We start from the raw sequence: 15850 nt of genomic DNA, 5'->3' as shown, positions 1-15850 counted from the left end.
AATAATGATTATAACAATAATACAATAATAATAATAACAATAATAATAATAGCCATAAAAATAACAATGATAATAATAATAATAATAAAATATAATAATAACAATACTAACAGAAATAAAATATACTATTAATATTAATAATAAAAATAGTAAAATAAAATATATATACTACTACTAATAATAATAATACTAATGATAATAAAATATACTAATAATAATGATGATAATAATAATAACGAAAATAATAATAATAATAATAATAATAATAATAATAATAATACTAACAGTAAAAAATAAAAATACAATTATAACTACTAATAATATTAATAACGAAAATAACAATACTAATAATAACACAATAATAATAATAATAGTAATATTAATAATAATAGCAGTAAACAAAATGTGCTAATAATAATGATAATAATAATTACGAAAATATTAATAATAGTAATAATAATAATAATAATGCTAACAGTAAATAAAATACTACTACTAATAATAATAATAATAATAAAACGGTAAAAATAAGAATATATACTACTACTACTACTACTAATAATAATAACGAAAATAATAATAACAATAACAATAATAACAATGATAATAATAATAATAACAGAAAAATAAACATACTACTGCTTCTATTAATAATATTAATAATGAAAATAATAATATTAATATGAATAACGAAAATAATAATAATAATAATAATAATAATAATAATATTAATAATAATAGTAATACTAACAGAAAAATAAACATACTACTACTTCTATTAATAATATTGATAGCGAAAATAATAATAATAATAATAATAATAATAATAGTAATAACAGAAAATAAAATATACTACTAATAATAATAGCAATAATAATTAAAAATAATAATAATAACGACAATAATAATAATAATAATAATAACAATAGTAAAAATAATAATAAGGATATCGGCTCCATGTGAGGGAATGAAGATTACATTGAAACTCCATTTTTGCTCCCGAAGTGTTCATGCAAACAAAAAGAGAGTGACGAAATTAGGAGGCTAGCATTTTTTAGGATAATATTTAAGCATAATGACAACGAAAAAAAACAAAGGAACATGAAGTAAATATTACCTGTTGCAGGGCAGTGAACGGGGATGATTTGGTCATGAATCTACCCTCGTGTTTAAAAGTAAAGCTAAGTGCAAATTCAAAAATACTTTGAAAGAAATATTCAAAATCAGTGTAAGAGTTTATTTTTTTTGTCTGCGTTTTTTTTTTCTCTTCTCCTGTCCGTGTAAGTGTAAGCCCCCCCTTTGTTCTGTCTAATCCCTCTATTTATAGGGAGATGAATATTGAATAAAAATAATAAAAAAACGGATGATTAAAATAATGCGGAGTGGGAAAATTAATAAAATAATGCGAAATGGGCAGAAAATATAAAATAATGCGGAGTGGACAAATTAATAAAATAATACGGAGGCGGAAATATATATTATACTCTTTTTTTTTAAAAATCAGATGAATATATATATATATATTCTGTAGAGACAAAGGATGATGGGCGGGGCATGCGTGGATTAAAATAATATTTTTTTTTAATTTTTATTAAAAAGATAAATAATAAATAAAAAATAAGAAAAATAAAAATCGGATGAATATAATATATATATATATATATATATTAAAATAGTACAAAAGTGCGGCGGAAAATATATATATATTATATTCATTTTTTAAATTATTTGGATGAAAAGAAAACAATTGTTTATTATTATTTATTTTTTTAAATAGGGGATAACGGGTGATGGGCATTATTAATATAGTATTAATATAGGTATGGGTAGGGCACGCGTGGATTAAAATAATTTTAATTTTTTTATTATTATTTTTTATTAAAAAAGATAAAAAAAAATAAAATAATAATAATAATAAAAATCGGATGAATATAATATATATATATATATATATATATATATATTTGGATAGGCAAAATTATTTGTTTATTATATTTATTTTGGATGAATATAAATATATATATAGTTTAGAGACAAAGGGGTATGGGCGGGGGCACGCGTTAGTTTTTTATTAGTATAGGGAAACGGGGAGGGGACAAAGTGTGGGTAGTATATTATATATATATATATTATTATTTTATTTTTTAATTTTTTTTTTTTTTTGGTTGGATGAATATGGAATTATTTTATTTATTTTATTTATTTTTATTTTTATTTTTAAAAAAGGGGGACAATAGTGCGGCGGAATATATCATTATATATTATATTATTTTTCGAATGAAATAAAATAATTTATTTATTATTTTGAAAATATAATAAATAAAAAAAAGGGTACAAAGTATGGTAGATAGTATATATATATATATGGGGAAATGGGAGGGGACAAGAATGAGTTAGTTAATTTAAAAAATATTTTCTAAAAAAAAAAGAAAAAGAAAAGGGGGATGGAGGGGACAAGCATGGTTTAGTTAATTTAAAATGTTTTCTGGAAAAAAGAAAAAGGGGGATAGGAAGGGGCATGCGCGGATATACATATATATATATAAATAATTATATATATATACATATATATATATATATATATATATTCTTGAAAGGATATATAAGTATTATGTTTCTTATTATTTTTTCCGAAAAATAAAAGTAAATTTATAAAGTGTAGAAATTTGAGAAATTATTTAATGATTTTTGTGCGTAGTATATAGATATAATGTGATGTGAAAATTGGAAGGAAGGTTCATATATTATTTACATGTTGTACTATTAATGGAAGAATTGAAATTGTTGTTAATATAAAATTAATTATATGTTATTTAGGGAAAGAAATAAAAACGTAAAATTAATTAGTGAATTTGGTTATCAAAATAAGATGAATTAATATCAATTAATTAACGAGCTTCAAAAAAAAAAATTAACTTCATTATAACTAATTATTAATTTACGAAATATTTAATAATAATAAATAAATAATCCTTTTTATAAGTCAATTTTAAATATTACTAAAAGATAATAACTATATAACAAAAAATGCATATGTTATGAAGATGACAAAATTATTTAAAAGTAATGTTGAAAATATTTATGGTTTTATAAAAGCCAATTATTTTGATTTCATTAAAATTGAAGGAGCCTAGAATTAAAATAAGATGAGTATGCATTAATTAATTAACAAACCTCTCATTTTTGACAAAGTAAATAATTAACTTCAGTTTAAATAAATTAACTTGAAATATGAGTCTATTAATTAAATCAAGCTAATTAACAAAGTATTAAGTTTAAAAATAAAAAATCTTTTTTGAGATAATTTTTGAATATATAATAAAAATATTAATGTTCAATAATTATATATATATATATATATATATATATATATACCGAAATTATTTTAAAATAATAATATATATGCATGGTTTTTATTTTTATTTTTTTAATTTTTTTTTAAAAAAATTACGTTGTGGATGGTCAAAATTGGGTGTCAACAGTAGTATCCGTAATAACCTGGAGAACGAATCCGGTAACCCCGACAGTGCTTTAGACAGGTTTAGGAGTATTTTATTGGCGACGCAAAAGAAATTAGGCGATTTTGCCAGTTTTTCATGTGTGTTAGCCCACTTTATTTAGGTGTCGGAGGTCTAGGTCGAATTTTATTGATTTTTTCATAGTAAAGTCCGTAACGACCTGGGGAACGACTTTAGTAGACCCGAAACTAATTTAGAGGAGTTTAAGAGCATTTTATTGGCAATGCAACAAGAATTAGGCGATTTTGCCTATTTTTTGGGTGTGTTAGCTCACTAATTTTTTAGGTGCCTGGAGTTCTGATCGAATTTTCTTGGATTCTTCCATAGTAGCATCCGTAACGACCTAGAGAACTACTCTAGTAGCCTCGGCGACTCTTAAGAGGGGTTTAGGAATATTTTCTTGGCGATGCAACAAAAATTAGGCGATTTTGCCAATTTTGTGTGTGTGTTAACCCAAGGCTCTTTTAGGTGCCGGGGATCCAAGTCAAATGTTCTTGGATTTTTCCTTTGTAGCTTCCGTAACGACCTGGGGAATGACTCTAGTAGCCCCGATGGCACTTTAGAGTTGTTTATAAGCATTTTATTGGCGAGGCAATAGGAATTAGGCGATTTTGCCAGTTTTTTGTGTGTGTTAGTCAACAAAATTTTTAGGTGTCGGGGGACCGAGTCGAATTTTCTTGAATTTTTTTATAGTAGCATCTGTAACGACCTGGGAAATGAGTCTAGTAGCCATGACGATGATTAAGAGGGGTTTAGGAGCATTTTATTGGCGAGGTAATAGGCATGAGGCGATTTAGCAAGCTTTTCGTATGTGTCAGACTACAAAATTTTTAGGTGTCGGGGGTTCGAATCGAATTTTTTTTGATTCTTCATAGTAGCATCCGTAACGACATAGGGAAAGACTCTAGTAGCTCCGTCTGCGCTTAAAAGGGGTCTAGGAGCATTTTATTGGCGAGGCAATAGGAATTAATCGACTTTGGCAATTTTTTTGTGTGTTATCCCATGAATATTTTAGGTGCCGAGTGTCCGGGTCAAATTTTCTTGGATTCTTCCATAGTAGAGTCCATAATGACCTAGGGAACGACTCTAATAGCTCCGACGAAGCTTAAGAGGGATTTAAGAGCATTTAATTGGCGAGGCAATATGCATTAGGCAATTTTGCAAGTTTTTCGTGTGTGTTAGCCAATGAAATTTTTAGTTGCCGGGGGTTCAGGATGAATTTTCTTGGATTCTTCTATAGTAGCGTCCGTAACTACTTGGGGAACAACTCCAGCAGCCCGATAACACTTTATAGGGGTTTAGGAGCATTTTATTGGCGACACACTAGAAATTAGGCAATTTTTCTATATTTTCGTGTGTTTTAGCCCACGAACTTTTTAGGTGTCGGGGGTCTTGGTCGAACTTTCTTGGAATATTCCATAGTAGCATCCGTAACTACCTTGGAAATGATTCCACTAGCCTTGGCAATGCTTTATAGGGTTTTAGGAGAATTTTATTGGCGACGCAGAAGGAATTAGGCGATTTGCCAATTTTTTGTGTGTGTTAGCCCATGAATTTTTGTGGTGCTAAGGTTTGGGTCGAATTTTCTTGAATTATTCTATAGTAGCATCCGTAATGACCTGAGGAACAACTCTAGTATCCCCGACAACGCCTTAGAGGGGTTTAGAAGCATTTTATTGGCGACGCAACAGGAATTAGGTGATTTTTCCGGTTTTTCATCTGTGTTAAACACCCACGAATTTTTAGGTGACAGGGGTCAGGGTTGAAATTTCTTGAATTCTTCCATAGTAGCATCTGTAACGACCTGGGGAATGACTCTAGTAGCCCCGACGACGATGATGAGGGGTTTAGAAGTATTTTATTAGCGAGGCAACAGGAATTTGGCGATTTTGCCAATTTTTCATCTGTGTTAGCCCACGGATTTTTAGATGACGGGGGTCAGGGTCGAATTTTCTTGAATTCTTCAATATTAGCGTCCGTAACGACCTGGAGAATGACTCTAGTAGCCCCACCGATGCTTAAGAGGGTTCTAGGATCATTTTATTGGCGAGACAACAGGAATTAAGTGATTTTGGCAGTTTTTAGTGTGTGTTAGCCCAAGAATTTTTTATGTGCCGAGTGTCTGGGTCAAATTTTCTTTGATTCATATACAATAGTGTCTATAATGATCTGAGGAACGACTCTAGTAGTCCCGGAGGTGCTTAAGAGGGGTTTAAGAATATTTTATTGGCGAGATAATAGGCACTAGACCATTTTACAAGTTTTTCATGTGTGTTAGCCAACAAAATTGTTAGGTGCCAGGGGTTCGGGTCAAAATTTCTTGGATTCTTCAACAGTAGCATCCATAACTACCTGGGGAACAACTCTAGTAGCCCCAACAACACTTTATAGGTGTTTAGGAGTATTTTATTGGCGACGCACCAGGAATTAGGCAATTTTGCCAATTTTTCATGTGTGTTAGCCCTCGAATTTTTTAGGTACCGGAGGTCTTAGTCAAACTTTCTTGGATTCTTCCATAGTTGGAACCTTAACGACCTTGGTAACGACTCCAGTAACTTCGACAGTGCTTTATAGGGGTTTAGGAGCATTTTATTAGCGACATACCAGGAATTAGGCGATTTTGCCAATTTTTCGTTTGTGTTAGCCCACAAATATTTTAGATGTCGGGGGTCCAGGTCGAACTTTCTTAGATTCTTCCATAGTAGCGTCCATAACAACCTGGGGAATGACTTCAATAGCCCCGACAATGCTTTGGAGTGGTTTAGGAGCATTATATTGGCAATGCAATAGGAATTAGGCAATTTTGCCAGTTTTTCATGTGTATTAGCCCACTTTTTTTAGGTGCCGGGGTTTGGGTCAAATTTTCTTGGATTTTCCACAGTAGCATCCGTAATAACTTGGGGAATGATTCTAGTAGCCCCGAAAGTGATTTAGAGAGGTTTAGCAGAATTTTATTGGCGATGCAATAGGAATTAGGTGATTTTGTCAGTTTTTCGTGTGTGTTAGCCGATAGATTTTTTAGGTGCTGGGGCTCCGGGTTTAAATTTCTTAAATTCTTCCATAGTAGCATCCACAACGACCTGGGGAATGACTCCAGTAGCCCCGGTAGCGCTTTATACGGGTTTAGGAGCATTTTATTGGCGAGACAACTGGAATTAGGCAATTTTACCAGTTTTTCATGTGTGTTAGCCTAGAAATTCTTTGGTATCGGGGGTCCGAGTTGAATTTTGTTGGATTCTTCAATAGTAACATTTGTAACAACCTAGGGAATAATTACACTAACCCCGGCAGTGCTTTAAAGGGGTTTAAGAGCATTGTATTGGCGACTCAATAGGAATTATGCAATTTTGCCAGTGTTTCATGTGTGTTAGCTCATAGATTTTTAGATGCCGGGGGTCCGGGTCAAATTTTCTTGATTTTTCAATACTAGTGTCCATAACAATCTGGGAAATGACTCCTGTAGCCCCGGCAGCGCATTATAACGGCGTAGAAATATTTTATTGGCGACGTAATAGGAATTAGGCAATTTTGCCAAATTTTCATGTGTTAGTTAGCCCACGATTTTTTTGGTGACGGCCCGAACTTTCTTGGATTCTTCCATAGTAGCATCCATAACGACCTGGAGAACGACTCCAATAACCCCGGTGGCGCTTTAGAGGGGTTTAGAAGTATTTTATTGGCGATGCGACAGGAATTAGGCAATTTTGCCTGTTTTTCGTGTGTTAACGCCCACAGATTTTTTAGGTGCTGGAAGTTCTGGTCGAATTTTCTTGGATTTTTCCATAGTACCATACATAACGACCTAGTGAATGACTCCATTAACCCCACCGGCGCTTAAGAGTGGTCTAGGAAAATTTTATTGGCGAGACAATAGGAATTAGGCGATTTTGCTTGTTTTTCATGTATGTTAGCCCACAGATTTTTAGGTGTCGAGGGTCTGGGTCGAACATTTTTGGATTCTTCCTTTGTAGCATCCGTAATGACCTGTGGAATGACTCTAGTTGCCCCGACGGTGTTTTAGGGGGGTTTAAGATTATTTTTTTGGCAACGCAATAGGAATTAGACGATTTTTCCAGTTTTCATATGTGTTAGCCCATAGATTTTTTAGGTGCCGGATGTCCCCGTCGAATTTTCTTGGATTTTTCCATACTAGTGTCCTTTATGTTCTAGGGAACAATGATTTATAGGGATTTCAGAGCATTTTCTTGGCGACACACATGAATTAGGAGATTTTGTCAGGTTTTTGTGTGTGTTAGCCTACAAATTTTTTAGGTGCCGAGAGTCCAAATTGAACTTTCTTGAATTCTTCCATAGTAGCATCCGTAACGATCTAGGAAACGACTCCAGTAGCCCCGATAGTGCATTATAAGGGCGTAGGAATATTTTATTGGCGACGTAATAGGAATTATGCAATTTTCCAATTTTGCATGTGTTAGTTAGCCCACGAATTTTTTTGGTGACGGGGGTCCAGGTCGAACTTTCTTGGATTCTTCCATAGTAGCATCCGTAACGACCTGAAGAATGACTCCAGTAACCTCAGCGGCGCTACAGAGGGGTTTAGGAGTATTTTATTGGCGATGCGACAGGAATTAGGCAATTTTGCCTATTTTTCGTGTGTTAACGCCCACAGATTTTTAGGTGCCGGGAGTTCTGGTCGAATTTTCTTAGATTTTTCCATAATAGCATACATAACGACCTAGGGAATGACTCTAATAACCCCGCCGGCGCTTAAGAGTTGTCTAGGAAAATTTTATTGGCGAGGCAATAGGAATTAGGCGATTTTGCCTATTTTTCGTGTATGTTAGCCCATAGATTTTTAGGTGTCGGGGGTCCAGGTTGAACTTTCTTGGATTCGTTTTTTATAGCATCCGTAATGATCTGGGGAATGACTCTAGTTGCCCCGGCGGTGCTTTAGGGGGGTTTAAGATTATTTTATTGGCAACGCAATAAGAATTAGGCGATTTTTCTAGTTTTAGTGTGTTAGCCCACAGATTTTTTAGGAGCTGGGTGTCCGCGTCGAATTTTCTGTGATTCATCAATACTAGTGTCCTTTATGTCCTAAGGAACAACTCCAGTAGCCTCGAGGACGCTTTATAGGGGTTTCAGAGCATTTTATTAGCGATGCAACATGAATTAAGTGTTTTTGCTAGGTTTTCGTATGTGTTAGCCCACATATTTTTTAGGTGCCGAGTGTCCGGCTTAAACTTTCTTAAATTCTTCCATAGTAGCATCTTTAACGATCTGGAGAATGACTCCAGTAGCCCTGGCAGCACATTATAAAGGTGTAGGAATATTTTATTGGCGACATAATAGGAATTAGGCGATTTTGCCAATTTTTTGTGTGTGTTAGCTCACGAATTTTTTAGGTGCCGAGGGTCCGAGTTGAATTTTCATAGATTCTTCCATAGTAGCATCCGTAACGACCTGGGGAACGGCTCCAGTAGCCCCGACGGCGCTTTATAGATATTTAGGAGCATTTTATTGGCGACGAAACAAAAATTAGGTGATTTTGCCAGTTTTTCGTGTGTGTTAGACCACCTTTTTTAGGTACCGGGTGTCAAGGTCAAATTTTCTTGGATTTTCCATAGTTGCGTCCGTAATGACCTGAGAAACGACTCCAGTAGCTCTGAAAGTGATTTAGAGGGGTTTAGGAGCATTTTATTGGTGATACAATTGAAATTAGGCGATTTTGCAAAATTTTCGTGTATGTTAACCCACGATTTTTTTAGATGCCTGGGATTCATGTCGAAATTTCTTGGATTCTTCTATAGTAGTGTCCTTAATAACCCAGGGAACGACTCTAGTAACCCCGACGACGCTTAAAAGGGGTTTAGGAGCATTGTATTGGCGACTCAATGGGAATTAGGCGATTTTGTCAGTTTTTCATCTGTGTTAGCCCACAGATATTTAGGTGCCAGGGGTCTGGGTCATATTTTCTTGGATTTTCTATAGTACCGTTCGTAACGACCTAGGAAACAACTTTAGTATTTTCGGAAGTGATTTAGAGGGGTTTAACAACATTTTATTGGGGATACAATAGGAATTTAGCGATTTTTCTAGTTTTTTGTATGTGGTAGCCCACAGATTTTTTAGGTGTCGAATTTTCTTGGAATTTTCAATACTAGTGTCCTTAACGACTTAGAGAAGGATTCCAGTAGCTCCGGCGGCGCTTAAGAGGGTTTAGGAACATTTTATTGGTGAGGCAACTGGAATTAGGTGATTTTGCTAGTTTTTCTTATGTGTTAGCCCACAAAATTTTTAGGTGCTGGAGGTCTAGGTCGAATTTTCTTGAATCCTTCCATAGTAGCGTCCATAAGGACCTGGGGAAAGACTCTAGTAGCCCCGACTATGCTTAAGAGTGGTTTAGGAGTATTTTATTTGCAAGACAACAGGCATTAGACAAATCTTCCATTGTAGCATTCATAACGACATAGAAAATAACTCCAGTAGCCCCGCCGGTGTTTAAGAGGGGTCTAGGAATATTTTATTGGCGAGGCAATAGGAATTAGACAATTTTGCCAGCTTTTTGTGTATGTTAGCCCACGAATTTTTAGGTGCCGCGGGTCCGGGTCAAAATTTCTTGGATTCTTCAATAATAGCATCCGTAACGACCTGAGGATGAATATAGTTGCCCCGACGGTGCTTTAGGAGGGTTTATGAGCATTTTGTTGGTGACGCAATAGGAATTAGGCGATTTTTTCGGTTTTTCATGTGTGTTAGCCCACAGATTTTTTAGGTGTCGAGTGTCCGCATCGAAATTTCTTAGATTCTTGCTTAGTGTTGTCCGCAATATCCTAGGGAACAACTCCAGTATTAATGATGGCGCTTTATATGGGATTAGGAGCATTTTATTGGCGACGCAACAAGAATTAGGCGATTTTGCCAGGTTTTTGTGTTTGTTAGTCCACAAATTTTTTAGTTGCCGAGGGTCCAGTTGATCCTTTTTGAATTCTTCCATAGTAGCATCCATAATGGCCTAGAGAATGACTCTAGTTGCCCCGGCAATGCTTATACGGGTTTTGAAGTATTTTATTGGCGACGCACCAGGAATTAGGCGATTTTGCCAACTTTTCATATGTATTAGCCCAAGAATTATTTAGGTGCCGAGGGTCTGGGTCAAAATTTCTTAGATTCATCCATAGTAGCATCCGCAACGACCTGAGAATGACTCTGTTAGCCCCGACATCTCTTTATAGAGGTTTAAGAGCATTTTATTAGCAATGCACCAGGATTTAGGCGATTTTGCCAATTTTTGTGTTTGTGTTAGACCATGAAATTTTTAGGTGCCGGGAGTTCGGGTCAAACTTTCTTGGATTCTTCTATAATAGTATCTGTAACGACCTGGAGAATGACTCTAGTAACCCCGGCGATGCTTTAAAGGGGTTTAGGAGCATTGTATTGGCGACTCAAAATAAATTAGACGATTTTGCTAGTTTTTTTTGTGTGTTAGCCCATAGATTTTTAGGTGCCGGGGGTTTGGGATGAATTTTCTTGGATTCTTCCAAAGTAGCGTCCGTAACAACTTTGGGAATAACTCTAGTAGCCCTGACAGCTCTTTAGAGGGGCTTAGAAACATTTTATTAGCGACGCAACAGGAATTAGACAAATTTTCCCATTTTTCATGTGTGTTAGCATATAGATTTTTAAGGTACCGGGTGTCCGCATCAAGTTTTCTTAGAGTATTCCATAGTAGTGTCTATTATGACCTAGGGAATAACTCTAGTAGCCTCGATGGTGCTTTATAAGGGATTAGGAGCATTTTCTTGGCGATGCAACAGTAATTAGGTGATTTTGCCTAATTTTCGTGTGTGTTAGCCCAGGGATTGTTTAGGTGCCAAGGGTCCGGGTTGAACTTTCTTGAATTCTTCTATAATATTATTCATAACGACATGGGAAACGACTACAGTAGCCCCGGTAGTGCATTATAGGGGTTTAGGAACATTTTATTGGCGACGTACCTGCAATTAGGTGATTTTGCCATTTTTTCATGTGTCTTAGCCCACAAATTTTTTAAGTGACGAGGGTCCGAGTTGAATTTTCTATGATTCTTCCATAGTAGCGTCCGTAACGACCTGAGGAATGACGCGAGTAGCCTCGGCAGTGCTTTATAGGTGTTTAAGAGCATTTTATTAGCGACGCACCACGAATTAGGTGATTTTTCTAATTTTTCGTGTGTATTAGCCCATGAATTTTTTTAGGTGCCAGGGGTCCGAGTCGAACTTTCTTGACTTCTTTTATAGTAGCATTCGTAATGAACTGGGGAATGACTCAGTAGCCCCGACAATAGTTTAGAGGGGTTTAAGAGCAGTTTATTGGCCACGAAATAAGAATTAGGCAATTTTGCCAAGTTTTCGTGTGTGTTAGCCCACATATTTTTAGGTGCCGGGGGTTCGAGTTTAATTTTCTTTGCTTTTTCTATAGTAGCGTCCGTAACGACCTGAGAAAGTCTCTAGTAGCCCCAAAAACACTTTAGAGGGGCTTAGAAGCATTTTATTGGCGACTCAATAGGAATTAGGCAATTTTGATAGTTTTTCGTGTGTGTTGTCCCATAGATTTTTTAGGTGTCAGGTGTCCAAGTTTAATTTTCTTGAATTTCTCCTTAATAGCGTCTATAACAACTTGGGAAATGACTCCAGTAGCCCCGATCGTGCTTTATAGGGATTTAGAAGCATTTTATTGGCGACGCAGTAGAAATTATGTGATTTTGCCAGTTTTTCGTGTGTATTAGCCAACTGAATTTTTAGGTGCCGGGGGTTCGGGTTGAATTATTTTGAATTCTTCCATAATAGAGTTCGTAACAATCTGGGGAATGATTCTAGTAGCCCCGACGATGCTTAAGAAGGGTCTAGCAGCATTTTATTGGCAATGCAATCGAAATTTGGAGAGTTTGCCAGTTTTTCGTGTGTTTTAGCCGACAAAATTTTTTGGTGTCTGGGTCTGGGTCGAAATTTTTTTGATTCTTCAATAGTAGCATTTGCAATGACCTTGGGAACAACTCCAGTAGCCCCGGCGACACTTAAGAGGGTTTAGGAGCATTGTTTTGGCGATGCAATAGGAATTAGGCAATTTTGCCAATTTTACGTGTGTGTTAGCCCACACATTTTTTGAGAGCCAGGGATTCGGGTTAAATTTTCTTGGATTCTTCCATATTAGCATTCTTAACGAACTGGGGAACGACCCCAATAGCCCTGACGACACTTTAGAGGGGTTTAGGAGAAATTTATTGGCGATGCAACAGAAATTAGGCAAATTTGCCATTTTTTTGTGTGTGTTAGCCCATGAAATTTTTAGGTGCAGGGGTCCTGGTCGAAATTACTTTAGTTAATCCATAGTAGCATCTGTAACGACCTAGGAAACGACTCCAGTAGCCCTTTCAGTGCTTAATAGAGGTTTAGGAACATTTTATTTGCGATGCAATAGGAATTAGACAATTTTTCTAGGTTTTCGTGTGTATTAGCCCATTGATTTTTTAGGTGTCGGGGTTTCGGGTCAAACTTTCTTAGATTCTTCCATAGTAGCGTCCGAAAATACCCAGGGAATGACTCCAGTAGCCTTATCGGCGCTTAAGAGGGGTCTAAGAATATTTTATTTGCGAGGCAATAGGAAATAGGCAATTTTGCTAGGTTTTCGTGTTTGTTAGCCCATGGATTTTTTAGGTGCCGGTGGTCTGGGTCAAATTTTCTTGAAATTTTCTAAAGTAGCATTAGTAACGACCTGGGGAACGACTCTAGTTGCCCTACTGGTGCTTAAGAGGGGTTTATGAGCATTTTATTAGCGAGGCAATAGGCATTAGGATATTTTGTCAGTTTTTCATGTGTGTTAGCCTACAAAATTTTTAGGAGCCAGAGGTCCTGGTCAAATTTTCTTGGATACTTCCATAGTAGCATCTGCAACGACCTGAGAAATGACTCCAGTAGCCTCGGTAGCGCTTTATAGGGGTTTACGAGCATTTTATTGGCGACGCATTAGGAATTAGGTGATTTTGTACATTTTTTTTGTGTGTTAGCCTATGAATTTTTTAGGTTCCGGGGGTCCGAGTCAAACTTTCTTGGATTTTTCAATAGTAGCATCCGTAACGAACTGGAAAATGACTCCTATAGCCATATCGGTGCTTTAGAGGGGTTTAGGAACATTTTATTGGAGAAGCAACAAGAATTAACCAATTTTGCCAAATATTCGTGTGTGTTACTGTCACGCCCCGAGAGGGTACCCTAGGCGTGGCCGGCACTCAGAAACCATCTCTGGCTTCCGAGAGAACCACTTGGTCTCATTACTCATTTGTTCATCAGCGGAAGACTTAATAATACTAATGTGGGATTGTCATAATCAAAGGAAAAATATATAATTCTTAGAAGAAGTAGTTTCTAAGGAGAACTACTCCGATTACATCATCAGACTCTGTCTATGAAGCCTCTAATACTCTTAGATGGTGCCAATGACATGTCCATGGCTACCTCAAAAGAAACATCACACTCAACAATAATAAAAGGATAAGGAGTTCCTTCGAATACAAGAAGGACTCACCAAATAGCTGAAAAGAAATGATCTTCAACGATGCGCCTGTTGAGGATCTCTAACACCTGTATCTGCATCATAAAACGATGCAGGTCGAATGACGTCAGTACGTGGAATGTACGAGTATGTAAAATGGCAGGAAGGTAAGGACAGATATCAAGAAACTCCTCTCAAGAAAACTCAGCTCAGAACTCAACATCATCTCAACATGAATATGTAATGCAAGTTTAAAATATAATAATAAAAATAATAGTAATAAGCAATGCTTACTCAGTTGGGAGTTTCTCTAACCGACAACCATCACTTATGAGCTAGCGATGATACAACGAAGCGATGTCGTTGCCACATCCATCCAATACCTTGCCAGGGTAAAGGACATCACCATCTTGGATCCATTCATCAAAGTCCTCTTTTTGGGACTTAAGAGGCATAGCCTCCATTCTACGCTGGCTACGTAGTTCTGGGGTTTGAGTCAATTAAACTCTTACCCAACTCGGTGCTCAATACTACTCCCAAAATATGTGCTCATATTAAACTCATCATCTAGTCTCATTGGACTTTAATTTAAATCATCAAACTCATCTCATTTCATGTTCATCAATCATTATACTTCCAAAAACATCATTTACATCTCATCAAAACATCTTGCTCAAAATATCATTTTTCTCAAATTCATTTAAATTCAACTCTTTTACTCTTTCAAAACTCAATAAAATACATATATAGTATTAATTCATATAACTCTCTTTTTATCAATAAAAATAATAAAAAGCCAACATCTTTACTCAAAACATATGTAAAAATATTCATGAACATCAAATCAATTAGAATTCATGGGAAAGTAGCCATGAACAATAATTCCAATAATATGAGAGATAACAATAATAATAATATTAATGCATAAATATATCAAACTCAATAGAAGAAGAATTAATTCATCTAGAATTCAAGATTTGAATAAAACTCAACTATAACTCAATTATAATAAATTTAAATATTGGGCGCATGGACGAACTCAATCCAATGCTATGAAAGCCTTACATACCTTAAATCCGAAGGTTTACTCCGAATTGGAATACTCTTGGATCCCTAGCCTTTTCTCCTCGCCGGAGCGTTTTGTGTACTACCCGGAGTATAAGAATAACCGGAGTAGTATTTTTATACTACTAAAACTAAAACTATATTTGAGAAGAAGTATATAGAGAGAAGAAATGCTTAGGAAAGCTTGATGAATAAAATGAGGAAATAAGGTGGGTATTTATAGGTGGGAAAGAGGAACCTAACAATAAATAAAATAATTATAAAGAAAAATCTGAAAATTTAATGGAATATATTGATGTCATGGATGATGTTAAATGGAGGACAATTTATGTCATGCATGATGTCAAATGCATCTAGATGTTTCCATGGTAGGTAAGATGAGTTCTTTTTAACAGAATACTCATTTTCAAAGCTACGTTTGAATAAGATAAATTCCTTATTAGGATTTGGTTTCTTCATAAGAATTGTAGATATGGAAGTCTAGTTTCATATCGTTCAAGAATCAACCAATTTGGAGCAACCTACAGTGAGATATGAATTTTCTTCTATCAACACTCAATTCCGTCACAGCACTATATCTTGCAAAGATTAATTTATTTGACCTACTTATACTCCGAATTTGAAGTTATGTTCTTCATGAAAGTTGTAGGTAAGGATGTTGTGATTACCCAGAAATTTGAATCACCTAATTTGGACCAACCTATGAAAGGTTATGCCCAAAATACAAAGGCTGTATTATTTTTGTCGAGAATTGAAATACCGACATACAACATTTT

This window comes from Solanum dulcamara, chromosome 6 (assembly GCF_947179165.1).
Source record: "Solanum dulcamara chromosome 6, daSolDulc1.2, whole genome shotgun sequence".
NCBI classification, from domain to species: domain Eukaryota; kingdom Viridiplantae; phylum Streptophyta; class Magnoliopsida; order Solanales; family Solanaceae; genus Solanum; species Solanum dulcamara.
The sequence above is the reverse complement of the archived record's forward strand: the minus strand, read 5'-3'. Positions refer to the sequence as shown.